The sequence below is a fragment of the Mirounga angustirostris genome, unplaced genomic scaffold (genome assembly GCF_029215605.1).
Source record: "Mirounga angustirostris isolate CCGP_5_RB_7025 unplaced genomic scaffold, mMirAng1.0.hap1 SCAF_7, whole genome shotgun sequence".
Classification (NCBI taxonomy): Eukaryota; Metazoa; Chordata; class Mammalia; order Carnivora; family Phocidae; genus Mirounga; species Mirounga angustirostris.
The window spans coordinates 70,420,190-70,447,211 of record NW_026991715.1 but is presented as its reverse complement, the minus strand read 5'-3'; the positions used below and the strand labels follow the sequence as shown (position 1 = coordinate 70,447,211).

At 40.5% G+C, this 27,022-nt stretch overlaps 1 long non-coding RNA gene across 1 annotated transcript; it reads left to right on the top strand.

Annotated features, from left to right (window-relative positions):
• Nucleotides 1–22,003: 22,003 nt before the first annotated feature.
• Nucleotides 22,004–24,828, top strand: LOC129046183 (uncharacterized). Its single transcript, XR_008507017.2, has 3 exons — nucleotides 22,004–22,139; nucleotides 22,295–22,370; nucleotides 22,722–24,828. It is a non-coding gene; the product is annotated as an uncharacterized LOC129046183 (long non-coding RNA).
• Nucleotides 24,829–27,022: the final 2,194 nt, after the last annotated feature.

The window sequence follows — 27,022 nt, the reverse complement described above, 5'->3', positions numbered from 1 at the left end:
TTTTTATTTTTAAATTTAAATTCAACTAATTAACATATACATATTATTGGTTTCAGAGGCAGAGGTCAGTGATTCATTAGTCTTATAGAATACCCAATGCTCATTACATCATGTGCCTTTCTTAATGTCCATCACCCAGTTACCCCATCCCCCCACCCCCTTCCCTGTTTTATGTAGTCTTCTAATCCAACAGTATTAGGGGGGTTTTTTCCTACCAAAAATGTTATTGCAATGAGTTTTCCCATTGCATTCTACCTTAACATTTGATGAGAGATAATAGTTTTAATGCTTATGGATCATCATAAGGATGTACTGGGTTAGGAAGGATTGGAAGCAGGGGGACACATTAGGAGGCTCTCAGTTGTCCAGGAGGCTGATGATGAGAGTCTGAGCCAGCGTGGAGTCAGAGGAGAGAAAGAAGAGGGCAAGAATTTGAGAAACAGATTAAATAACTTAAAGAGGGGCCTTAAGGAGAAGCAGAGATGACTTACCTTGGGTGAACAGGGAAATGGTAACAGTAGTCACCCAAGAGGGGCAAGACATAGAAGAAAAATTGGGACAAAGGAAAAATTTGGTTTTGGGAATGCTGATCCTGAGGTGACCAAGGCACATCCAAGTGGAAATGGTGAGCCTTCATTTGGAAAGAAATACAGGCTCTGGCTAGCAAATATCAGAAAAGTGGGAATAAATTGCCGAGCATCATCAGTATATAGAGGTCCCAGTAGAAGCTTGAATGAAAGCAACAGAGACTGGGGCACTGGGGTGGCGCAGGTGTTTAAGCATCTGACTCTTGATTTCAGCTCCAGTCATGATCTCAGGGTCGTGGGATCCAGCCCCACACCCGGCTCCAAGCTCAGCGCAGATTCTGCTTATCCCTCTTCCTCTGATCCCCTTTCCCCAGCTCATGAACGCTCTCTTCTCAAATATTTTTTTAAAGAAAAGGAAAGTAACAGACTGCAGGGTGAGCAGAGAGGAGGGCCAGATATGGAAGCTTAGGGACCATTTACATTTCAGCACCCAACCAACTGAATGGGGTGCCTGGGTGGCACAGTTGACTGACCCTCCGACTCTTGGTTTCGGTTCAGGTCATGATCTCAAGGTCTCAAGATCGAGCCCACATCGGGCTCTAGGATCAGCACAGAGTCTGCTTGAGAGTCTCTCTCTCTCTCTCTACCCCCTCTGGCCCTGCCCACCATGCTCTCTCTCTCTCTCTAAAATAGAAACTTCTAAAACAAAAATAAAAATTTAAAAAAGGGACTGAAGGAGTAGGAGGAAAGCACTTCTGAGCAAGGTCCCAAGTCCAGAACGGTACAATCATAGCATGCAACCAAGCATGTTAAATGCTGCAAAAGTAAGACCCAGAGGCTTCCATACTTGCTGATACACAAGTCTTTGGAGACCTCTTGAGGAAAAGTTTAGTGGAATGGAGGCAAGAATGAAAGCCAGATTATGGTGAAGAAGAGGAAAGCAGAGATGCAAAACCATCAAATGTCACTTTCCTTTTTAGAATTTCTGTCAAATGGCTGGAGACTGAAAGAAATGTAGGATAGAGCAAAGATTCTCTTGGGACAAAGATTTGAAAATGTCCATAAGGATTGGGGATGGTTCCAACAAAGGGAAAGGCACTGAAGATGAATAAGCCTAGGGAGAATAATGATAGCTATGCTGGTGGTGAGCATGATGTGGCCCAGAGACCTCGGGTCAAATCACTATGCTGTATGCCTGAAACTGATGGAACACCACGTATCAACTATACTTCAAAAGAAATTCAATCCTGGGATGGGACGGAGCCCGAGAATAAGGGGCAAACTCTTATATGAGCAATGAGGTACATGGGAGGCCTCTTTTTCCATTGTTCAGAATCACTGTGGCAGCTTCTAGTACTTTGGCTCTGAAATGAAACCATTTCTAACTAAGGGTTCCACCAAGAAAGTTCCTTCTGCACTAACTTCTGTGATCTTCAGAACCAATAGGATCCCTCGTATAAAAAGAGGGGAAAACACCAGAAAGAGAGATGTAAATAAACACAACAGAGGTATTAAGCACTGATACTGGGTACATCTGACTTATCTGAAAACCAGCACAATTTTAGACCATCTGTGGATACATGTTATTTTGGTCCTACTTCCCAACCAGTTCTCTTAAGAACTTCGTTATAATTCATAATTTAAATGAAATATTTTGTATTTCAATGCCACTAACTTTGTGTCATTTCAGTCAAGTCAATTAAAAAAAACAAAACTTTTTCTATTTTCTCTACTTGTCTATATTTAAAATAGGTTATCTGCTTTGCTCAAGTAGACACTTTATAGGATGGCATTCGTCTAGTTTTGAGCATTTCCTAAAACAAGAATGACAAGGGATCTAGAGTCAGAAAATACTAGTTGGAGTCCCAGCTTTATCTTACAGTAAATGTAAAGAGGTTCACTATTTGCATCATAAGAATAATAAACGTCCTTATTGGACTATTTTAAGATATCTGTGGAAAAAGCTCTCTACAAATACAGACTTCCACGTTCTAAAGAAAAGTGATGTGATAACACCCTTAATGAACGAAGTAACCTCATTTCTAGAGATAATATATATTTCATTCAGTAAACCACAAAAATCAACCTGCTGAGCTAAGTGAGTTTCAAAAAAACTTTGAAGTTCTTCAAGGGCATTACTGATTTCTGAGAACATATAAGAAAAGTATGATTTGGACGATTAGCCTCTATCCATCAGAGTGAAATACTGACAATAAGGACTTAAAATATAAAGATTAAGAAACGGACACATTACTCCAAAGAAATTAAGCATCTTGTGGCTTGGCATTTTATTTTTTTTTTTACATAAAGAAAAATTAAACTTCCAGATTGCCTTTATTCCTTATTTTAGTGCCCATATAAACCTGATACCTGACTCTATTACATCCACTGCCCTAGCGCTCATTTAAGCTTTGATCTTTAAACAGTGTATATGCTTATAATCTATTATTATCTGTTTCTTCTTTCACTGCCTGGAATCTGCTTTTATTTTCTCATATAGCAAGGCAACATCTGTGTCCTAAGTAGTTTCATATGTATTATAGATCCTTAACAAACACTTTTTGATCAATTTCACTTGCTCTGTTAGAAATGTTCACATTTATGACTCAATGATTCTGATTATTATTATATAAAATTAGAACAGTACATAGGGCATCTCTCCAGGTTTCTATCTTTAGGGACAATCTTTTCTTAAACTTAAATGAGCTCAGGGGCGCCTGGGTGGCTCAGTTGGTTAAGCGACCGCCTTCAGCTCAGGTCGTGATCCTGGAGTCCCAGGATCGAGTCCCGCATCGGGCTCCCTGCTCAGCAGGGCGTCTGCTTCTCCCTCTGACCCTCCTCCCTCTCATGCTCTCTCTCTCTCAATAAATAAATAAAAATCTTAAAAAAAAAAAAAAAAAACTTAAATGAGCTCATACTGACACACACTTCCAATATCAGGCTTTCCTACACTTATTCTAGGATATATTTTTTTTTTCCTTAAAGATTTTATTTATTTATTTGACAGAGAGAGACACAGAGAGAGAGGGAACACAAGCAGGAGGAGTGGGAGAGGGAGAAGCAGGCTTCCTGCTGAGCAGGGAGCCCGATGCGGGGCTCGATCCCAGGACCCTGGGATCATGACCTGAGCCGAAGGCAGATGCATAACAACTGAGCCACGCAGGCGCCCCTCTTTTTTCTTTTTAAACATAGATCTTTACCTATTCTAAAAATTTGCTCAAGTTTCCCAGGAAGATATCTGTTGATTTTTATTAAAGCAATAATTAGTGTACATCATCTTTTCTAATCCACATTATACATTATAGTCATATTCATCTTCTTGAATTGGCCTGTTACCTTTTCCAGAAGGGTTCCTCATATTTTTTTTTCCAATTTACTGTAAGTATTTTGCTCTTCTTGATTAACCCTTATTATATGCTGTATGCTGTTTGTATATTATCTTTGAGAAGTTGTGGCATAAAGTAAGGATTTTTTAAATTTTTTTTTAGTAATCTCCACACCCAATGTGGGGCTCGAACTTACAACCCTGAGGTCAAGAGTTGCATACTCTTCCAACTAAACTATCCAGATGCCCCTAAAATAAGGATTTTTGATGAGAGGGTAGGCTCTTGATTTTTAAAAGAATTATAATCCATTTGTAAGGCCTGATGATATATGGAGACAATGAGCCCTGTGTTTATCACCTTTGAAGTGTTAGCACCCTATGTGAGCAGATCCCAAGAGAAAAATTTTCTTTAGAATCACTTAACCATTTACTGTTTTTGTTTTTTTTTATCAAGGCTATGCCTTTGACTACACCTAAAGATTCTTCAGGTAAGTCCAGCCCACTCTCGTCTTCCTATATTTTGAATTTCTTTGTAAGAACCACGGTTACTTACTGTTTCACCTATTAACCGTTTACCCTTGACTCTCACATAATCCCCTTTAAATGTCACCTACACTTTTTTGGTGTTTCCCATCATTTTCAGCCCACTGCTCTGTATGTATAGTCAATAAAAAATAATGCACTTAACTGCAAGCATTTAACTGAGTTTTCCTGCCCATTAGTCCTAGCCTGAACACTACTAGTACTTGAATAGGCTCAGACTACTACTTGATCAGTTTGGCCCAACGCCAAGGTACAAAGTCTGAATACAATTCAAGAGGCAGCAAGACAACCGCCTACAGCAGTCAGGATTACCAATGCTGCTAAATACGTCACACAGACTCCAAAAGTGTCAGTGCTTTAATATAACAAAGATCCGTATTTCTCCCTTATGCCCTGGTCTGATACAGACCTGGTAGTTTCTACCATCTGGTCGTTATACAATTGTATGTGCCTCCAACAAGGAAAGCAGAGGAGAGCTGGAGAGGTGGGGTTTCTTAAGGAGCCAGGCCTGGAAGTGACCAAACTCCTCTGTCCTCACCCTATGTGCAGAGCTAATCATATGGCCCAGATGTGTCATGGAGGCTGGGAAATGTGCAAAGTACACAGACATTTGTTAAGCACTATCGTCTCTGGTCATCTAGTCTAAACCTCACCTTTTTTTTTTTAAATATAACTGAGAAAAACTTCAGCGCCTTTCTCACTGTCATTCCTTTAAGGCTGAGCAGCCTTCAGAAAGTTCCCTTGCCATCTTAGTGGGTTCCTTGAGCAAACAATGTGGGAAGTAACAAGAGATACAGTAACGTGGGGGTACAATCTTGACTTCACGACAGTGTGGACTGCACGCGGGGCCCCGCATTTTAGGGCTCCTTCGGGTTTTGTGGAGATTTCAGGAGGAAAGCAAAGGCAGGAGTAGAATCCTATATTTGGGGCTACTTGTCAGCTTCTCAGCTATCCCCAATCATGATCCCCAGGGTCAGGTGCCAACAAATATATGCTGCAGGTTTGATAATTTCTCACTCTCCGGGTCAAAAAAGCCGCCTGGACTCAGCCCTGGGAAAGTAATTAGAAATTGGTTGTGATTCACTCAATATGGCAGAGGTAGGGCGCTTTTCTTCAGTGATCCAGGGTGAGAAATAAAACCAGACGGGTTCAAACATCCAACAAAAAAATGAGGTTTTTTTCAGGCCTCTGCATTCCTCAGAAGCAAAAACAGACACTGACCACACTGCTGTGAAACAGGTATCCTAAGAAGAGTCTGGAATAGTAACCTATCTGAACACACTGCAGCCTGTTCCCCAAAGTATGAGATGGTCAGAAAACTCAACAGGACAAATCAGCCTACTTGCAATTTTACTTCATCGGGACATTTAAATAATTTAAAGTTAACTGGTTTGATTTTCAGTTTGATTTAGACCCACTGTGTTACACAGTCCAGCACAGGGACAGGCAGCGGGCACCTGTCTGTGCGATCCATCCCTCTCCAGATAGTAACTGTCAAAGTGTTACTTTTCACTCACAGCAGGTATCTCCGAGGAGCTCCAGCGCCAGAATTCTGTTTGACGGGTAGAAACACAGCCCTTTCATGTGCTCAATGCAGTGAGAAACAATTGCAACATAACCCTGATGACGGGTGCGCGTTTTACAACACTGCGCTACGGCTGCAGTGATATATCGTTGGCTACCACTCATCAAGAGATTTTTCTGGCTCGGAGTGGTCTTTTTTAAGATTTTATTTATTCGCCAGAGAGAGAGAGAGAAAGAGAGCACACGCAGGGGAAGCGGCAAGCAGAGGGAGAGGGAGAAGCAGGCTCCCCGCGGAGCAGGGAGCCCAATGCGGGGCTCGGTCCCAGGACCCTGGGATCATGACCTGAGCCCAAGGCAGACGCTTAACCGGCCGAACCACTCAGGCTAGGAATGATCTAATAAAGAGTGGCAGATGGAGTTGTGAGTGTCCTTGGAGAACCGACTAATCCTACAACCTGTGAACGTGCTCTGTTTACATTGATGGCTTGTCCTTCGTCGGAGACAGAAAATGAATCCGATAAGGAACCTGGCAGAAGGGTAACAAGCTGCCAGAATTTAGAAGCTGTTCTCCTGTCTGCACCGTTCCAGAGCTGCGTCTTAGTCAAAGCCATGGTAATTCCTTGCTCTTGCCTGGCAAACTCACCACTTTTGTTCAGAACCCTGCCCAGATTAGCTAGCTAAGCAAGGGATCGGCCCTACCAGGCTCCGCAGATCATTTTTTGCTTTCTGACCCTATGAGCCTACTCAGGTTGCCATAACAAATACCACAGACTTGTCGGCCTAGAGAGCATGAATTTATTTTCTCGCAGTTCTAGAGGCTGGAAGTCTGAGATCAGATTGCCAGTATGATCAGGTTTTTGGTGAGGACCCTGTTCCTGGCTTGCAGATGGCTGTGTTCGGGCTGTGTCCTCACGTAACAGAGGGAGACAAAGAGCAAACTCTTTGGTGTTCGTTCTTGAAAGGGCACTAAATCCTAATTCTTTTAAGTGCCCCACCCCCATGACCTCATCCGAACCTAACTATTCCACAAACTCCCATCTCCAAAGTGCATCACAATGGGGGCTAGGGCTTCACCACAGGAATTTTGGGTAGGACATAATTTAGCCCATAGCACTAAAATATGAAGAGGAAGATTCTAGTACTTTCTTGATGGATCTCCCTGTTCCTCACCATATGATCTAGTCTCAACAGAGGTTTTTGAAAAAGAGAAATCAGATAATGTCCCTCCCTGTTCAAAATCCCCTAATGACCTCCCATCACACTAAAAGAGAAACTATTCCATGGACTCTACTGTTCCATATGATTCAGACTCCTAGTTCCTTCTTTGTTGACTTCACTCCTGCCATACCAAGTCTCTCAATATTCCTCAGGCATATCCCGCTCACTTCTCCTTCAGGGACTTGGCAGTCGCTGTCTCCTTGGCTGGGAGCACACTCTTCCAGATCTTTGAATGGCTTGTTCTCAGTCTTCATTTTCACCTCCTAACTGTTACCTTCTTGGGGCACTCCACTTCCTCCAGTTCTCTCAAACTGTATGTTCTGGTTAATGTAAGTACCGTATCTTCTTCAAAGGACTTCATATATGAAACTTCACCTTGTTTCTCTTTATAGTCTCAGTGACTAGAGCAGTGCAGTAATACAGTAGGCAGTAAATTAGCATTTATCACAAAAAATAATCACGACACACAAGCCAACAACTTCCACATATATACTGTCATCCTAATCAGCCCCGTATACCTAACTGCCTCCTTGGTGTCCCACCTTAACAATTTCATAGACATCTCAAATTAAAAGTTTTCAAAATTGATTAATCTATCCACTGAAACCTATGTATTCTACCATGTTCCTCTTCATATAGTGATTCCTGCAAAAGCTAGGAGTCATCTTTAATTTTTCCCTCCTCTCCTCCTTATATCCAGCCAATAACTGATCCTATTATTCTATCTCTAAAACACATCACAACTCTTGTCCTCTTTGTTCCATCTCTACCACTGCCACTCTTGTTCAAAATGCTACCATCTCTTGCTGGGAGCACAGCATCTTCCAACGGGTCTTCCCACTTTCATTCTTGGCATCCCTCTTCCCCTATTTTCTAAGGAGTAGCCAGAGTGACGCTGGGTATTTAATAGCAATAGTTTGGGGCACCTGGGTGGCTCAGTCAGTTGAGCATCCAACTCTTGATTTTGGCTCAAGTCATGATCTCGGGGCTGTGGGATCCAGCCCCGTGTCAGACTCTGCACTACACGTGAAGCCTGCTTGGGATTCTCCCTCTCCCTCTGCCCCCCACCTCCACTCAAGAAAAAAAAAAAAAAAACAGTAAGAATAGTTAGTATTCTACTATGTGCTAGTCTGTTGGCATTTGAAGACAAAACAAACCAAACATGAGTTTGGGCCCTCCTGAAGATTAAAAAATGCACATCTGTTCACATAACTACTCTATATAAAAACCTTAAAAGTCTGTTCTCATTAACCTCAGAATAAAAGCCAGCGTCCTCACCCGGCCACGAGTACCTGTGTGATCTGGCCCTGTCTACTTCTCTGCCCTCAGCTTGTGCAGCTCTCTACTTCTCTCAGTTCTGGCTGCAGTGGCCTCACTGCCCTCTGAAGCTGTCCCCTGCTTTTCCCCTTCAGAATTTTCACACATGATCTTACCCACATGGGACGCTATCTCCCCCACTCTTGTCCTGAGTAACCTCTGCTTCTCGCAGGCCTCAACTGAAATGTCTCCCCTCAGTGATGCCTCCAGTGAAACACCAAATCAAAATGGAGTCCCTCCTGTTAAATTCTCTTCACAGCTCTTACATTTGGTTTTAACATAGTTGGTAATTACAGATTGATCTGTAACTGCCCAACAGCTGCTTCTGCCATTAGATTGGGAATTCCAGGAGTTCAGAAGTCATGGTCTGTTTTCTGAACTGCAACATCTTCAAAGGCTGAGCTTAAGGCCAGGTATGCAGTGAGCATTTAGTATTTATTACTGTCGCCAAAATAAGTGGAACACTCTCTCCCACCCCAAAAAGTACCCAATGACCTTTTATCTCTGGCCCCTTGAGTGGCCTAAAATAAAATGCACCAACAGGTTACTACACCGTACAACATGTCAAGTAACTGAGAAAAAGAAGTAGTGTCTTAACATGGCTTTCATCAAAATTTTTAGTTTTCTGTTCAAGAACAAAAGTTTTCTATAAATAGTACAAAAGAATCATGTAATCATGTTTCTTCTGGTAAGGAACTTACTTACATTTGGTAATTATTTGTCTCCAATTGTTTTTTTAAGGCATACCTTTAAATCTGTTTTTTATGATTAACTGCCAATTTACTAATCGAAGTGTTGGGATTTCATTATCCAAGTGAAATTCTGCTACACAAAAAAATGTGAAGAGACGTGTTCTATCCAGTGACTCGGTTATTCTTAGCTAAAATTACTTTGCCATATTTAACATAGAGCTTGACATAGATTTTTTTTTTCTCAAGTTTTATTTAAGTAATCTCTACACCCAACATGAGGTTCTAACTCACAACTCCGAGATCAAGAGTCACATGCTCTTGTGAGTGACCCAGTGAGGGGCCTCATTGACATAGATTTTTAAAGCCCCAAATATTATTTTGTTTTCACAGTAACAATTATTATTATTAACAACCACAAAAGGCCTCCTCTCTAAATACAGGTGTTTTTAATGAAAATACAAAGAATGAAGTAGCCAATCATAATAGGAGATTATTTTGGGATCAAGCCTGAAGCAATTGGTTATTAATGATTAAATCAGGTTGAGGGCCAAAACCAAGATATCTCAGTCAAGGCTGGCAATCTAGACAGGGCCCATGGACTAAGAAAGACTTGATGTATTTAAATGGTTCAAAAGTAACCAGTAGAAAATATTTCATGAAGTCTAAAAACTGAATTAAATACAAAGTTCACACAACCAGGCTTACTCCTTTTACATCGTGTCTGTCTCGGTCTACTTTCACACTGTGATGGCAGAGTTTGGTAGTTGTAACACAGACTTCACCTTTTTTTTTTTTACTGTAATCTCAGTAATCTATTTTACACTGAGAGCTGTATATCTACACAGATACAGAGCCAAAAAGTTTCACAAAACAATATTCACACAATGACAATGTGCTCTACTGTGTTCTGTTCAATTCTATTTCATTTAAACCATACTTATAATGTTATTTCTGATTCTGACCCACCAATGATTGCTACTCACAGTTTAAAAAAATTAATTTGGATGGGTTTTCTCAATCCTGGTTACATAGTAAGTCACTTAGGAAGCTCTTGAAAAAACACTAGGCTCCACTCCAGACCAGTAAAATCAAAATCTCTGGGCACCTGGGTATTACTCTCAAAAATAGCAAGCAAACGGCCACTCCAGGTGATCTTATTGAAGAGCCTGGCCCGAGAACTAATCCCCTTGCTTTTTTTTTTTTTTAAGATTTTATTTATTTATTCATGAGAGACAGAAACAGAGGGAGAAGCAGGCTCCCAAGGAGCAGGAAGCCCGATGCGACTCGATCCCAGGACCCTGGGATCATGACCTGAGCCGAAGGCAGACGCTTAACCATCTGAGCCACCCAGGCGCCCCCCTTGCTTTTTAAAGCAGGGGTCTTCACTTGGGAGTCTGTTAGAAATGTAGAATCTCAGGCCCCAACCCAGAACCACTGAATCAGATTCTGCTATTTAACAAAGACCCCCGGGTAATTCACATGCCTGTTAAAGTATGAGAAGCACAGATCTAAACCAAGAAAACAGTTTGATTCAGCACCACAGCATTGGGTTATGCTCTCCTCTTTGGGAAAGGAAAATTAACATATTTGCCTCCGGTTAGTATTGAATTTGGACCTGCAAGGGCAAAACGTAAAATGGCAAAAATAAAGCACATCCAAAGAGAAAAGTTATTGCCTGTGTGGGAGTTTCTACCTGTAGGAGGCATCCCACTCCAAAAAAGGGGAGTGGAGCTGGAATCCAAGACCACAGCATGAGTGACTTTGACATGCCAAACCCAACTAGACATCTAAGCAGGGTCCCAGCTGATTGCAACCCTGCCCTCCCCCTCTCCTGTGGCTGCAGTCAGACCCATGACACAGCTTTCTCTCACCCAACCTCTGCACCTGGGCCAGAACCAGACCGGCTTCTAGGAACCAGAGTACAGGCTCTGCTACTGTCCATTTGATCAGCAACATCCGTGTTTCAGAAACCAAAGCTCTCTGGTGCATTTCATCCCAGTGGGATCAAAGGCAGAGTTTCTGAGTTTCCTCCGGCAGCTGAATCTGAGGCTTCCCAGGGACACAGTGAGTCACAGAGGAGCCACGACGGGGTGAGGTCTCCAGCAACCTACACAAACTCCTTGGCAACTGGAACCTTGGACGGAAAGTTTTCCCTCTGTAATTTCCTCAGGCCTCTTCTACAGTTTAAACTATTTGTGTTCTCATAGCATTTCCAAATACTGGTTTTACCCTTCACTGACCTGAGCAACTCTATTTGGCACTATTAACCTTTTAAGTGCTGGTAAGAGACCGCAACATTTAGTTTAGATTTTGCTCTGTTCTGGTTTTGGTGGAGAGGACGCAAAGCGGAGGTACTAGATTTAGAAGCATGTATCGATAGAAATTTAATCAAATAACACGAGGTCAGACATGAGTTTCAGAAGCCATCTCTTTCTTCACAGCTCCCTTCCAAAACAAATACAAACAGTAAGGAAACAAACCAAAACAGACCTGATTTAAGTTGACCACATGTTCACCTCTCTAGAGAAGCTGTCACAACTTCTCTTGGATGTTACTGCTCTCAGTCCCTTGTGAGAGAAAACTCTTCCTAGGGTAGTGGTTCTCAAAGTGTGGTACCAGGAGAACCCACTTCACTTGATAAAAATGCATATTCTTGGGCCTCACCCCCAACCAAACCTAGTAAACCGAAAGCTCTGGGGCTGGGGCCCAGCCCTCCATGTGGTTCTGAGGCATGCTAAAATTTGAGGACCTCTGTTCGAGGTAATAACTAAATTCACAGCAGCTATAATTTAAACTGGTCTCAAAGACATACTGACCATGTTTCAGAAAACAGCTAGTTCTAACCCATACTATCTTTAAAAAAAGTTGAGTTTATGAAATAGGATTCTGAGCATAGACAGATTAAGATGGACTTTTTATGGCCACCATAGCACTTTTCCAGTAAGTGCTTAAAAAGCTGTATAAACATTACCAAGCCTCGTTAGTCTCAGTTACCTTATGGGTGGGTCATCTTTTGTTGACCATGTACTCCAATGGACATGAATCTGTCAGAAAGAAGAGAACACATTGCTCTCGTTTTGCCATTCAGTTAGAACTTCCAGTCAATAAACTAGATAAATTAATGTCTACATGGAAAGAATTAAAATGCCTCCAAACAAAGCAAAGTTGACTTACCACGATTCTCTTAGCAAGAACAAACCTCTGTTCCCACAACTAGGTGCTTTAAAAGCTAAAAGGTAAGTTAACATACATACAAATATAAAGACACATGCAATGTCTAAGAGGTTTGCCCAATGAACCATAAACTATGGTTTACCAGGGATTTTTGAACAAAGTGCAGACTGAAAGTCACCGCCCAATCCTCTCGGATAGCTGTAGTGCCTAGAGGAGCTCAAGCCCAACATCTATAAAGGCTCAAAGTAGAAGTATCTTGAGATCACACTCATGGATATTAAAGGTTGCTAAATAACAACAACAAAGGATTAGAGGCAAATTTTTCATTTACAAAGTTAAAAAGGAAAAAGGATAAATTTGGGGTAATATTTTAAAACAACCCACATGGTTTATTGGAAAGGCAGAAAAAGAAAATTCCAGGTGGAAAGAATTTCTTTCTGCTTGAAATTTACATATCATGCATTTATTCATTCATTTGTCTGTTACCTGGTCTTCCTTCTCTCCTCTTCACACTTTGAGCTCTCCTTGCCTAAGGGATCGGAAGTCATCCATTGGTGATGAGTATTCTGACTTACAATTATTGATCACCAAGGAAACATAGAAATTCTGGTTATGTACAAGCTGTGTGATTTTGAGCAAATTATTTAAGCTCTCAAGAGCGGGTTATTTCTGCAACAAAATTTTAATACTTTTTATATGGTTCTTGATAGGAGATATCCTATACATTCTACCAACACGATTCCCTCTTAATAAGGGGGAACATAGTGGAGAAACGCAGCAGATATTAATTTGGGTATTTTATTTTGCTTTGCGAACTAAGTATCAACATGCCAAATTTCTTTATCTTAGATGTCCTTTCACCTCAAAATGTCCAAAGAGAATTTACTCCCCCAGGCAACAGAGTCTCTCTTTTTTAATCAGTGTTTACCAGCCATATTATTCCTATTAATCAAGCTAATCACATCTATTACCTTCTTTATAATCTGACAAATCCAAAGAACATCACAGAACTACCGTCTCTTCCTTTGTAACATCTCCCTAACCCTCCATTTCCCCTTGCCTCATCCTCTTGTGTCTGGACTATTACAATAATGTTATGTAGTTTTCCAGCTTGCAGTGTCTCTTTCTAGTCAGTCTTAGGAGTGTAGTGGATGATTAGACAACCCTCAGTACTATACTGCATGGGTTTGACTCCTAGCTCCACCCTTTCATAGTTATATGAACTCATGCAACTTATTTCAACACAAATAGCTCCCATTTTTTCACCTGGAGAATGGAGATCATAAAATTATCTTACTTTTTTGAAAATTAAGTGATACAATCAATATAAAATACAGTACTCCGTTCAGAGTAAGCACTATATAAATGTTAGCTTATTCTTTTATTCATTGACCAATTAATCTTACTAAATCAGATTTGATGTCATTGCCCGCTCAGAAAAAATCCAGAATAACTTCCCAATGCCAGTAAGTTAGATTCTAGGAGTGCCTGTCACAGTCAGTAGAACATGTCTTGGGGTTTTAAGTTCAAGCCCCACCCTGGGTGTAGGGACTACTTAAAAATAAAAATCTTAAAAAAAAGTTAGATACTAGAGCAGAATATTCATAAATGACTGATAATTATCTTGGAGAACAAGTATTCTACATATTCCTTAAAGTAATGCCCTTTCCTCAAGCAACCATGTCAACTAACACAGAAAGGAAAGCTAGTATTTGGTTGCCAATACAGGGGATGATTTACCTATTTCACTGGTAACACCTCATAATCCAATTTGGAGGACCCATGTGCAAGATAGCCTCTCCATTTCTGATAGGTGCTGTCATCTTTTCCCCTAATCCTCTACTGCTTCAACTTCTGAATGTCTCAGTTCTTAACACCCTAGTTTCTTCCCCCATCACAACCTTATAGGTGGTTGGATTTCATGTAGTTCCAAAGAATCTGAGAACACTTAGAAAAATGTTTATGGGGGGGGGAGTGTTTACAGTAGGAGAAAAAAAATTACATAATACCCTGTTAAATAAAATTTAAATTTTAAAATGTAGCCAAATGACCCCTCTTAAGATCTGGAGTACTCAAACCAATTTTCCCCATAAGTGTTTGAGTTAGGCCCAATAAAATGCATCTATCTACCTACCTACATATATATATATTGTCTCTTTATTTCTACATCTATTTATCTGTAAATTAGGCAGGCAAAACTGACACATAGGGTGGAGGCTGGAGTTGTTAGTTCATGACATCTGATAACGAACAGTAAATTAATGATATGTTCAGATACTCAAAGTTCTTCTAAAAGGCGAATCCATTGCATTACTAAAAATTGAAGAATTGGGGGAGAAAAGCTGACACTTTACCTGCAAAATAAACTTTGAGGTTATTCAAAATAAAACTAAATGTCTTTTGAATAAACGTTGAAATAGTGGGAAAGACTGCAGCTATTTTAAAACAATCTCCGGGGGGAGGGGGAGTGGTTCAGAGAAATGCAGGGATGTGGAAAACCTACATCTCAGTTCTACAGAAATAAAATACAGGATGAGGCTCAAAACAGATTAGCCGAGACTTAGAAGGCAGAATTATTTTTCCAGAAAGTGGAACAAATTTACTCCTCAGTGTAAAAAAGAAAGTGAACAATATCCTTGCCACAATCTGATGTAATGAAAATATTATGAGGAACAGAGAAAAACTGTTTCAAATGTTCACTTAGGGGGGAGTTGACCACATGTCCCGTTTTGCACTAGGCAGCCCAGGTTTATTCTCTGTTGCCCTGGTGCGATTGTCAGTAGCGCCCCCTTTACCTCTTAAAAGTGTCTTGGTTTAGATAAGTTTTAGGTTCACCCTATATGTATACAATTAGATGAACAACATTTTACATGTTGACTGATTAAAATGCTTATTTGCCTGATTTGCAAAAGTAGAGCTCTAACTCCAAATACATGCTTCAGAAGGAAACAAACCAATGTAACTTTCTAAACAGGTGTTGCTTCTAGGATGTGAGGGCTTCTCAATTTCATTTTACATATTATGGCAATAATTCTTGTGTGGATTTGTAAATTCTAGTGTCTGGTAGGAATTACCATTTAGTTCTTTCTGATAAGCCACCTGTCCAAGGCTGCTGGGAAGGGCATGGACTGCTGTGAACATGAGGCTAGACCCAAGTCCCCCTGAGGGAGGGATTAAGGGGACTGTATTAATCTCATACAAGGTCCCTTTACAAATCCTAGAAAGATCAATATATTCATAGGTCGCATGACAAGTGTAAAGATTAATTAAACCCTTAGGTTAATTTTCCTGATCCAATTCCCCCAATTTTCCACAAAAATGTCCTTCTAAGTCCTTGTAACTTTATGATCTTTCCCATTCATGACTTGTCTAGAAAAGCACAAGATACTTCTAGGTTACAGGGAGAGGTCTTACAGGGAGAGCCAAAAGAGTCTAATATTTCACTGGAAAATTGCCAGTTTGCATATACTGAAGGAACCTACCCATGGCTTTTTAGACAGATGTCTCTAGAGATAGCTCTAGTTTGTGCCAAGTCCTTTCTGTTTCATGAAATCCTATTAGAAAACCATTAAAGTGTACAATAAAGATAAGATTCTTTTAAACCATGGTCTCAAGCTAATTTAGAGAAACACCATCTTCACTTTCTCTCAAACTTCATATACCCTTTAATGAATAATGTACTTGATTACAGGAGATGACATGTGAGAACATTCTTTGTAAAGAGGTTGTACAAATGGAAGGCATTATAATGGTTAAAATTTCACATGTCTGAATCCTCCAGATTTCTTAGGGCGCTTGGCCCCACGATTGTACAGTGCTGAGAGCTGAACTGAAACTAGATCAGTAGGGGCGCCCGGGTGGCTCAGTCGTTGGGCGTCTGCCTTCAGCTGGGGTCGTGATCCCAGGACCCTGGGATCGAGTCCCGCATCTCCCTCTCCCACTCCCCCTGCTTGTGTTCCCTCTCTCCATGTCTCTTTGTCAAATAAATAAATAAAATCTTTAAAAAAAAGAAACTAGATCAGTAGAGTTGATGTGTGCCATCCTGTTCTCCTTGTCAGTGGGTAGGAGGTGTGGCAAATGCTGTTGCGAGGCTAGTGTGTTCATTCTCCCCCCTCAAACTTGTTTTGGCAGTCAGCTGAGCTAGCCAACTTCTTCTGAAGACCGTACGGTTGGGGGGAAGGGCTGGGGTAGGAGTAAATGCTTGTCCTATTGACCTGGCTTTTTCCCCTCTTGGCACAGCTTTTTCACACTGACTAGGGGGTGTACTTGTCTCTTCTTAATGTGCAACATTTATGCTTCAAAGATTCTGAACTTCTGGCTTCTGAAGCCCAGAGAGGCAAATGAAAGGGAAATCAAAAAGAGAAAAACAAAGAAGAGAGAGAGAGAAATGAAGGTGGAACAGAAAGAAAGCTAGAAAAGCAAAAGAATAGAGAAGAAGAGATTGAGGTGGAAATTTCTATTGGGTAAAGACCCTCTTTGTTCTGGGTTTCAGTTTCCTCTTCTGTAACACACGGATAATCAAGTAAATACCTTTTAGGTAAGTTGGGAGGATTCTATAAGATAAAGTATATAAAGGACATGAAGCAGTGCCTGGCATATTGCTGGCGACCAAGAATTATTATTGTGTTAGTATAACAAGAGATTGGTAGTGTAAGGAGTAATGTGTAAAAGTCATATTTGCATCAATGTATGTTTAGCCAAAGATGATTTTTTTTTTTTTTTTTTTTTTTAAGAAACAGTAATCCCTCCCCTTCCTGAAATGTATGGTAGAGGTGATCTGATCCTTGCCTCTGGTCACCATTCTTGGTGCCCATGACCCAAGTATGCAGGGACTATGTACAGATCTGCTTCCTCTGGACCCTAATTATGAACCTATGACTCTTGTGTGTGTGGCCATAGTTCTTTTAACACCCTTGGTTTACGTTTCAATAAAAATGACATGATTCATCAAATAACTCAGGGCCTTTTGCAATGGAAATAATTAGAAAGTAGCCAGAGATGCCTCATGAGTTGCGCCTGAGCTCACTGAAGAGTCATGCCCTGAGTCCCAAGGGTGATTTGCTGCCAAGCCTGAACAGCGGCCACCTGGGTTCTGGAGTCAGCTGGTTTGACTTTGGATGGTGTAAGAGGCAATAGAAAAAGATCGTAAAAGGCCTTCAGAAATCCTTTTCAATTATAGGTGTGGTGTTTTCAACATTACCCTGTTTTCAGTGAGCTCAGCTCCACCCAAAGGAGAGAAGTCTATATGTAGCCAGCCAAAGAGAAATGACTTTGTTAAAGCTCTGCATATAAAAATACAGAAGGAAGGTGGGGAAGGAAGCTGAGGCCTCTAGCTTTACCCTCTGGTGTCATGTTTATATGAAGCAGGAATCATCTAGTTATAAGCTCAGCCAGCAAACTCCAAGAAAGGTATCTACAGCATACCGGGTCCTGCGTTGTGGCCAACCTGAGACATCTTCCGTGGTCTCTTGAATTCCTGCTCCTAGCCCAGCTGAGAGAAATTCTATGCCTCATTTAGTTATAATCTTAGTCATAATCTAGCAACTGAAATAGATTCAAGCGGTATTCAGGGCATTCTGCCGAAGCAAAGAATTAGCAATTGAGAATATAATTTTCATATAGCCAAATATCTAAAAACACACTATGTGCGGGAAGTCGAGAACACCTCATCTTTTTTGTACTGTCTTTTGGAAGTCCTTGGGTTCTCTATAGGTCCATGCTTGCACAGGTCTGGCATGAGGGAAGGGCTATAATGCCACAAGACTATTACAGAAGAGAATAAATCACAGAAACCTGGAACTGAAAACGACATCCACAATTATCTAGTTCAGTGTTTCTTGTTGCCAGCCGTACATTAGAATCACCTGAGGAATTATGCGCACTATCAATACCAAGCCCTACTCTCCAAGAAATTCTGGTTTAATTGTTCTGGGTTGAGATCTAGGCTTAAAAAATCTGGTTATCAAAGAAAAGGATAAATGTGTTAATAAATGCATAATTAAAACGCTGTATTAATTAATGCATTAATAAGCTATAAACATAAACACTTTTCTAGAAAAGCTGGAAACAAAAGCAAATATTTGGAGGTAGGTTCTGGATTTGCTCCTTTTGGTGTTCCGAGCACCCGGTTTCCGACGTGTGGGGGGGCGCTCTTCACACCACCAATTATCTGAGGACACCAGCCGAGTGTCTTACTAACCAACTCAGTTCTGACACTGTGCCCACAAGTAGGGCTGGATTCCACAGATCAAGGATTCAGTTCCACAGGGCCCAGGTCCCTCTCCAACCCCACTTCCAACCCCAGTAGCAAGCCCAGGTAGTTACCTGTGCTTCTGACTGAACAGCCGTAAAGCAGAGGTTCCCACAGCCCTCTTCCTTGGGTTCAGTTCATTGGTTAGAGCGGCTCACAGAACTCAGAGAAACGTTTTACTTACTGTTAACAGGATACATCTCAGGAACAGCCACATGGAAGAGACACAGCATGGCAGGAGGAAAGGGTGGAGAGCTCCCATGTCCCCTCCAGGGGTGCTACTTTCCCCGACTCTCCACCTGTTCGCCCACCCGAAAGCTCTCTGAACCCCGTCTTTTTCGGATTTCTACAGGGACTTCTACATAGATGGGACGGACTAAATCACAGGCCTCTGGCCTCTCACTCAACCCCCAGCCCTCTCTCTTCCCGGGAGGTTCAGGGGAGGGACCGAACATGCTGACCCTCGCAACACGTGATTCCTTCTCCTAGCAACCAGCCCCCATTTTTAGGTGTGGTCAAAAAGTCACCTCATTAACATAACAAGAGACACCTTTGTCGCTTTTATCAGGAAGTTCCACGGGTTTTAGGAGCTCCGAGCCAGAAACAGGAAGACCGAATGTGTATTTCTGATTAAAAATCGCAACATCACATTTCTATACCTCACTTTGGTGAATTGTACATGCAACCAAAAAAAAGTAAAAATTGAGTACTGGCTCAAAGGTAAACTCCGAAGCTGCCATTAAAAAAAATTAACGGTGGTTTTAGAAACGTATCCCCCGAGGGGCCTGGCTGGCTCAGTCAGTAGAGCATGCGACTCTAGATACCGGAGTTGTAAATTCATGCCCCATGTTGGGTGTAGAGATTACTTAAAAATAAAACCTTTAAAAAATAAATAAAAATTAAAATATGTTCCCCAACTTTTTTTATATTCCTACCTTCAAGAAGTAGAGATTTCTGCCGCGGCAGGATCGCAGCCAATGAGGTTTATGCGAGACACAATGATCGCTAAATGAGGTAGAGCCTAATTTCCCTCCCCTTGAGTGTGGGCTGGATTTAGTGACTTGTTTCTAACCAATAAAACGAAGCAGAAGTTGTTGTGTGACTTCAGAGACTACGTAGTAAAAAGGCACTGTTGCCCTTTTTCTCTCATCACCTGCTCTAGGAAAAACAGCTGACGTGCCAAGAGGACTCTGAGCGGCCCAGTGAGGCCCACATGGTGATGAACCACGGCCTCCTGCCTCGAGCAATCTCCGCGAGCCATCTAGGAAGTGGCTCCTCTAGCTCTGGTCAAGCAATCAGATGACTTCTCGTGAGGTTGCAGCCCCGGCTGACGGCTGGCGGCTTGACGGCAACCTCCTGAGATCCCTTAATCTAGAAGCTCGGAGCTAACCCGCCTCCTAAATTCCCGAACCTCAGAAACTGTGAGGTGATGTGTGTTGTTTCAAGACAATACAGCAATAGAGAACTAATACAGTAATACATGATCCTTGGCTACCACAAGTGTGCATCCAGCTGAAGAAGTAGGCTTACAGCTCTGAAAACATGATGCACTGTGAAAGGCCTTGGAGGTTCTGCCATATGAAGAGGGTTCTGTGTAGTGGAACTCCAAAGGAAGATACCCGCATCTTGGTCTTTGTGAATTGAACGCACTGAAGCTTAGCAATTCGGAGGCTGTGTGGCAGTATACATTAGATAGATAGGTATGGAGATAGGGAGACAGACTGACAGACGGACGGGCAGAATATTATGCTTTGGGAATCCTCAGAGTTGTGAGATGCCTGAGGAAGACAGTCATGGAACTAGTACATCAACCTCGACCTTTAAGTAGCTTAATGAGATTGCACATAACATGCTACTAAAGCAGACAATCAGATTAATAAGAAAATTTCAAGTAAGAGAGTTGACTAATCATTGTGCCCCCTTACTTTTCCGGGTGTTAATTCTAACTCTGTTCTTGCCATTGTTGATTGCTGTATGTATCTTGTGTTTTTCTTAAATTACCAGCGTTGTACCCTTAATCTCCATATCTATGAAATGACTCAGCTCCTGACAAAGTTGATTGGATTAGAGGTTGACAACCTGATTCAAACCCAAACCTGAGATACATTTGAAAGAATTAAGAACTGAGACTTGGTTGAGGTACTCTCTTACATGGAGGATATGTTGGTATCCGCTGTCAACCCAAGAAGCATAGAAACCTACTCTGGAGAGAGAGAAAGAGAAACAAATAGAGAAGAGGCTTCTCCAGCATAACCTGTAATTTTATAATAATTATCAATTTCCCCTTATCACTGAAACTGGTTACAAGTGGAGCTTTCCAGCAACCAAAAGATTGCAGCTCTCATGCTATTCATATTCTACAGTTTAGACTATGAACATTAAAAATGATTTGAACTTTGTCTATTGCATATTGTAATAAGGTCCCAATGGCAAGGCATCTTTTTCTTTTGCACTTTAAATGATTTTCTTTTTTCTAAATTGAAAAACTTCCCAGAGAAATGGTACAAGTAAAAGAATTTATAAACAACATCTGTCTAGCTCATGTTATTGGTTATTTGTGTAAAAATTTGACTTATTACTCACACAAGGGTTTTTTTTTCCCTCCCCCCTCCCCCCCCCCCGCTTTGGAAAAGAATAATCTATGATTTCCTGTAAGTGGAAGAGCCAGGGATTTTTTTTTTTTTTAATTCTGATCTAAGTTGTTTCTTCACTTTTAATTATAATACCTACTATGGCCCCATTCAGCCAAGAAAAATCCGACCTGGTGTGAAGCTTTAGAATAATTTTGATTAAAAAAAAAAGTTTCAGGGGTGCCTGGGTGGCTCAATCGGTTAAGTGTCTGCCTTCGGCTCAGGTCATGATCCCAGAGTCCTGGGATTGAGTCCCACATTGGGCTCCCTGCTTCTCCCTCTGCCTGCCTGTCTGCCTACTTGTGATCTCTCTGTCAAATAAATAAATAAAATCTTTAAAAAAAAATAAGTTTCAATAGCAACAATAGGTCAATTTAAGTCAAAAGAACAATCATGCTCCCATGAATCACTGAAGACATACAAAGAAAAAAAAATGTTTGAAAAACATTACATGCCCTTTTAAAAAAAAGTATCATTATTATCATAATTCAGCCAAATAGGAACATCTTTATTTTACTGTATATGATTAATTAGATGGATAACAAAGACTAAGAAATGCAGCAATACCTCCATTTCTTTTTCCAACAGTATTTGGATGATTTTTGAATTCCAGAAGAACAGTGAGGTCTTTTCATCATGGGCTTTTTTTCCTTTTGTTTCTGGGGAAGAAAAATATCTGGTTTAGTAGTGACGTCTAGTGTAAGAGATTGTTTTTCAGAATATTTCAACTCTTCTTTGGGGCATTGACCTCAGGTCTGAAAATTGCAAGATGTTTCCTCATGCAGCTTGTTCTTTGGAGGACTCTTTCATAATTCTGGTATCTACCCCAAGGCTATCTGTTCTGGCACAGAGGATTTATCTTTTTATCTCAGGGAATTTTTAAGGATTGTAAACATGTATGAGAGTATCAAAATTTCTGTGTTAGTTTTCTGAAAAACTGTAAGTTCTTATTTCAGCTTCTATCTTTTCCAGAATTCTCATCATAGCCATTTTTACTGGTTCTTACACTTGGTATTGATGCTTCCTTATGGTAGCTGGTGTTGACTCTGTTCGCTTATTTCTCCCTCATTTTTTATTCCTTATATTGGTTGAAGGAACCAACAAAATCTGAAGCAAGAATATTAGCTCTGAAAGCGTTTGATTCCCACCTGGAACCTGAGGTAGAGTGTGGTAAGTGTTGGCATGAAGTAATGTACTGGGATTGTGGGAGGAATAGCTGTGGGTGAGTTAAAATGATAATGCCGGAAAGGTAAAACAGAAAGGGCAACAGGGTGGCTTGGATGGGAAGAATGGTATGTGCATGACAACCTGCCCTAGGTAAGGGCTGGTCATCTGAGATGATGTGACTGTGGAACCACTCTCCATGTGGTAGAGGCAGTTGCCGTCCACCTGTATCTGCTCCTTCATGGTGCATAGTTCGACACATTGCCTAGGTAGGGCCACCTGACTGAGTTCTGGCTAATGAACTTCTAGTTCTAATCACACTGTGTTCCGTGAAAGCATCTGCTCTCTCTTTCCCAGGCCACCTGCTAAGAATGAAGGATTCCCAGCGTCTAAAAGATGCTGCTACCACAAGACAGAAGGAGCTAGGACTCCTGAGTCATTGCTTGGAGGAGAGTTATATTGGACTTTGCATCACAAGAAATAAAACTATGTTAAGCCACTGAAAGTTGATGTTTGTTTATTACAGTAGCTGGTACTAATTATCCTTGTATAATATCTCTTTGGTTCTGAGGTTGGGTTTGATATTGTCACAGTAAGACAATAAAGAAAAGAATAAATAGGCAGGAAAATATTACTCAGAGAAGGACGTTGGGTTGGGGAGCGGTGAAGGGCAGGAGAAAACGGATGACATTGGGCCTAAAGGGCCTCCTGAGATAGAAAACATTTCGTAGATGTACTGATCTAATTTTAGAACTGAGCAGGTCACCTCTAAACGGGTCTCCATTTGTGTAAAAGTAAACGGACATATTCTGACAACTACGTTTTAAAGAATATATATATTATGTGACTGTAAATGAAGCACAATAAATTAAGTTTACTTGAAAACATTAAGTAGGAAAAATCAGAGATCAAATATCAAGTTCTTAAATAAAAAAAAAAAAATGGTTTTCAAAATGAGGTAGGCTACATGTACTTCAAAATGCCAGGGGGAGAGATAGAGAGGCCGAAAGCCCTGAGCTTGCTGAGTGGAGGGTGCTGTGAGGAAGGGCATGAGTGGGGAGAATGTTTGGACTGTCTGCAATTAAATGTGAAGCCTGCTGGGCCTGGAAGTCAGAGAAAGTGGCAAGAAAGGACGAGTTTTCCCTTTGCTTTTTAATACTTAAATACAGTGGTTTAAAAGTCAGTTTCTATGCAACAAAAGAAATATTTAGTGATCAAATCTGGAACAGCTATTTGAAATTTCCAAACATCTGAAGGGTAAAAATTTAAAGCTAACATTTCCTTTGAAATATAGCATAGTTTGGGGGCTTTTTCTGAAACATGGAATAAGTCCAAAAGTCTGAAATAACACCCCTAATATTCATTCTTCAGTGAATAATTCACTTTGACCATCAAATATATGTCATTATCTTTAAAAATATGCTAACAGTGTGGTACCCATTGATTGGGATAAAAGCACTCCTTTGTTCCTTCTATAAACTGCCAGTGACAGACCTTTCCTGGGACTTGGGGCTTCCTTTCTTCCCCCTTCTTTTCCAAGCCCCCAAATTAGAGATTTCCTTAGGCTGGGAGGGAAGTCTAAGAGTTTATGATTAGAGATCCCACAGGCATTAGCACCCACAGCTCCAGTGGTCCAGAGGTTCACAGTGGCCACTGTGAGTCAATCATTGCTGTCACCTAATATCATCTGTGAGGCAGATTATAAAAGCGCATCAAAGAGCATCAGACACGTCCGTCAGAAACAGAATGCCTGAGGTTCTCAGACTGAGAATCTCATAGCCAGGGGTAGGGGAAAGATAATCAGGCAGAGCACAAAGGATTTTTAGGGCAGTGAAAATACTCTGTATGGTTTTATAATGATGGATTATGTCATTATAGATTTGTCCAAACCCATAGAATTTACAACACCGAGAGTGAACCCTAAGGTACCTTTGAATGTTGGGTTATTATGAGGTGTCAATGTAGGTTCATCAATTGTAAAAAATGTACCACTCTGGTGAGTGATGGTGATAATAGTGATGTTAATAATGTTGATAATAATAATAAGGCTACGTGTGTGTGGAGGCAGAGGGTATGTGGGAAATCTCTACCTTGCTCTCAGTTTTGCTGTAAACCTAATATTGCTCTAAAAAATATGTTGTAAAAAAATTCTCAACAGCTATAATTGTTTCACTAGAAGTTGACTGAACAACAACAACAAAAAAGGTGTCTTAAACACCACCTGTGCTAAATGCAGAGCTTAAATAATTTCCACTGAGGTATTTTTTTCTGATTTCAAAGATTACACATGTTCTTTGTAGAAAACTTGAAAAATACAGAAAAGCCAAAGAAAAAATTGAGAACCTCTGAACACTTATTAATGATTTGTTATGTACATGTATGTGTGTGATGCATATTTGTGTGAAGATAAGTGTGTATAAATACATGTTTATATAATAAATATAATTTTAATGGATATGCTATATATATGCACACAGTATACAAATATATGCTTTTTGAATTTATATTGCATATGTACATATATATATAAATATGTAGAATTTTATTATACATATTTTTGTTAGCTATAAACTTTGGGTTATATTATAAAAGTTGTTTTGGGGCGCCTGGGTGGCTCAGTTGGTTAAGCATCTGCCTTCAGCTCAGGTCGTGGTCTCTGGGTCCTGGGATGGGCCTACATTGGGCTCCCTCCTTGGAGGGGGCCTGCCTCTCCCTCTGCCCCTCTCCCCATGCTCTCTATTTCTCTCTCTCAAATAAATAAATAAAATCTTTTTTTTAAAAAAGTCTCATTTATTCATTAATTTTTTTTTTAAGTAGGCCCCACACTCAGTGCGGGGCTTGAACTCACAACCCCGAGATCAAGAGTCACATGTTCTACTGACTGAGCCAGTCAGGTGCCCCTATTCATTAATATTTTTAACACACTCTAAAAATAGTCTCTCTCAAATGACTTCACAAGAACTTTCTTCCTACATTTATTTCATTCTCCAAAAAATGTGTACCATAGAAGAGCATGTATACTGTATAAACCTCTACCGTTACCTTGTTTTTAAAGTAGGTTCCACACCCAACATGGGACTTGAACTCATGACCCCAGGATCAAGAGGCCCATGCATGCTATACCAACTGAGCTAGGCAGGCACCCCATGTTTTTCTTAAAAACAAATATACTCTCATCTTTGAACTGAAGCTTTAGAGTTATTAGGTGGATCTGTGAACTATAACATCATCAGCATTAAGTCTTTTATCATGTGTATTTTGCAGGTCATGAACACACATACTGTCATGTGGGGGTCATTGCAGAAGCTACATTTTTAAAAGTCTACCTATTTGGTAATGACTTTAAGAGTTTGGGCCATCATGTACGATTCCTTTACAGTCAGGAAGGCTCAGTTATTGCCTTAGGGGAATCAGTGGTCTCTTTTTTTCCCACAATGAAAATGATAAACCATTTTAATGGTTTCCTATTTCATTGGAAACCTTGGCACCCTCAAAATCTATTTATAAAGAAGGTTCTCATAAGTCACTTGTAAGTATGTGATATGCTGAGCTTAATTTTTACTTTGCCTTGAAGCAGGCAGAGTGTGAGCAAGTCCCCTTTCTGCTCTATGTTATGGTTTAGTCCTAAAACAGAAAGCAACTATTGTTTATTTCAAGAGCCATACAGAGCCTTGGGTTCTGCCAATTATTCCACATGACAACCGAAATCAAGCTGATGAAACGCATGAAATTTATTATATTTCCAAAGGGCACTTTCTACTCCGAAGGTCTAAGTCTTCAGCATCCAGGCTTAGGAGGTGTAGATGCAAAGAGAAGTACAAATCACTGAAGTTAAAAGGCTTGTCATCTTTACAGAGTTTCTAATTTGTGGCTGCAGTGTTATTTATTACAATCTCAATCCTGTGAAGAATGGCTGTTCTCCAAGAAGAACACAACTTTCAAATAGTTTAAATTCTGGAAAGTGAAGGAATCTTATAATTCCAAATGGATAGCCTTGTATTCTAGAGATAGTATTTGAGCAAAATACAAAATCCACTGAACTTTGCCTATAGATTTCCATTGATTAGATGAGATAGAAGCCTTTATAATCTCAAGTATAGTACCAATAAACCAAGAAAAGTATGTAGTTGCAGGTGTTAATAGAAAATATAAGCTACTCACCTTGTGGCAATGAAGCAGCATTTGAGTTTACTTATATGGAATCATAGGATGCTAAATCGAATGGAGTTTTAGAAAATGTTGGATTTTTGCAAAGGAAGTTTTCCAGAGTAATAATTTATTTATTTATTTTTTCTTTTTCAGAGTAATAATTTAGTGAATAATTCTGCTTCTTAGTAAGATCAGCTTTAAGTAAAATAAGTCCTGACCCTAGATTTTATTTTTCCAATCTCTTAGTGAATCTTTTGTGTTCCAAATTTCTCAAGTACTTTAAAGTGCTTGTGTCCTTTACTCCTTGATTTAGATACTTGTATTACAAAAGAAATCCAATTCATCTGTTTTTTTGGGGGGGGGGGCAGAGGGAGAGGGAGAATATTAGGCTCCACCTCCAGCAGGGAGCCCCAGGGGGGGCTCTATCTCACAATCCTGAGATCACTACCTGAGCCAAAATCGAGTCAGACGCTTAACAGACTGAGCCACCCAGGAGCCCCCAGTTCATC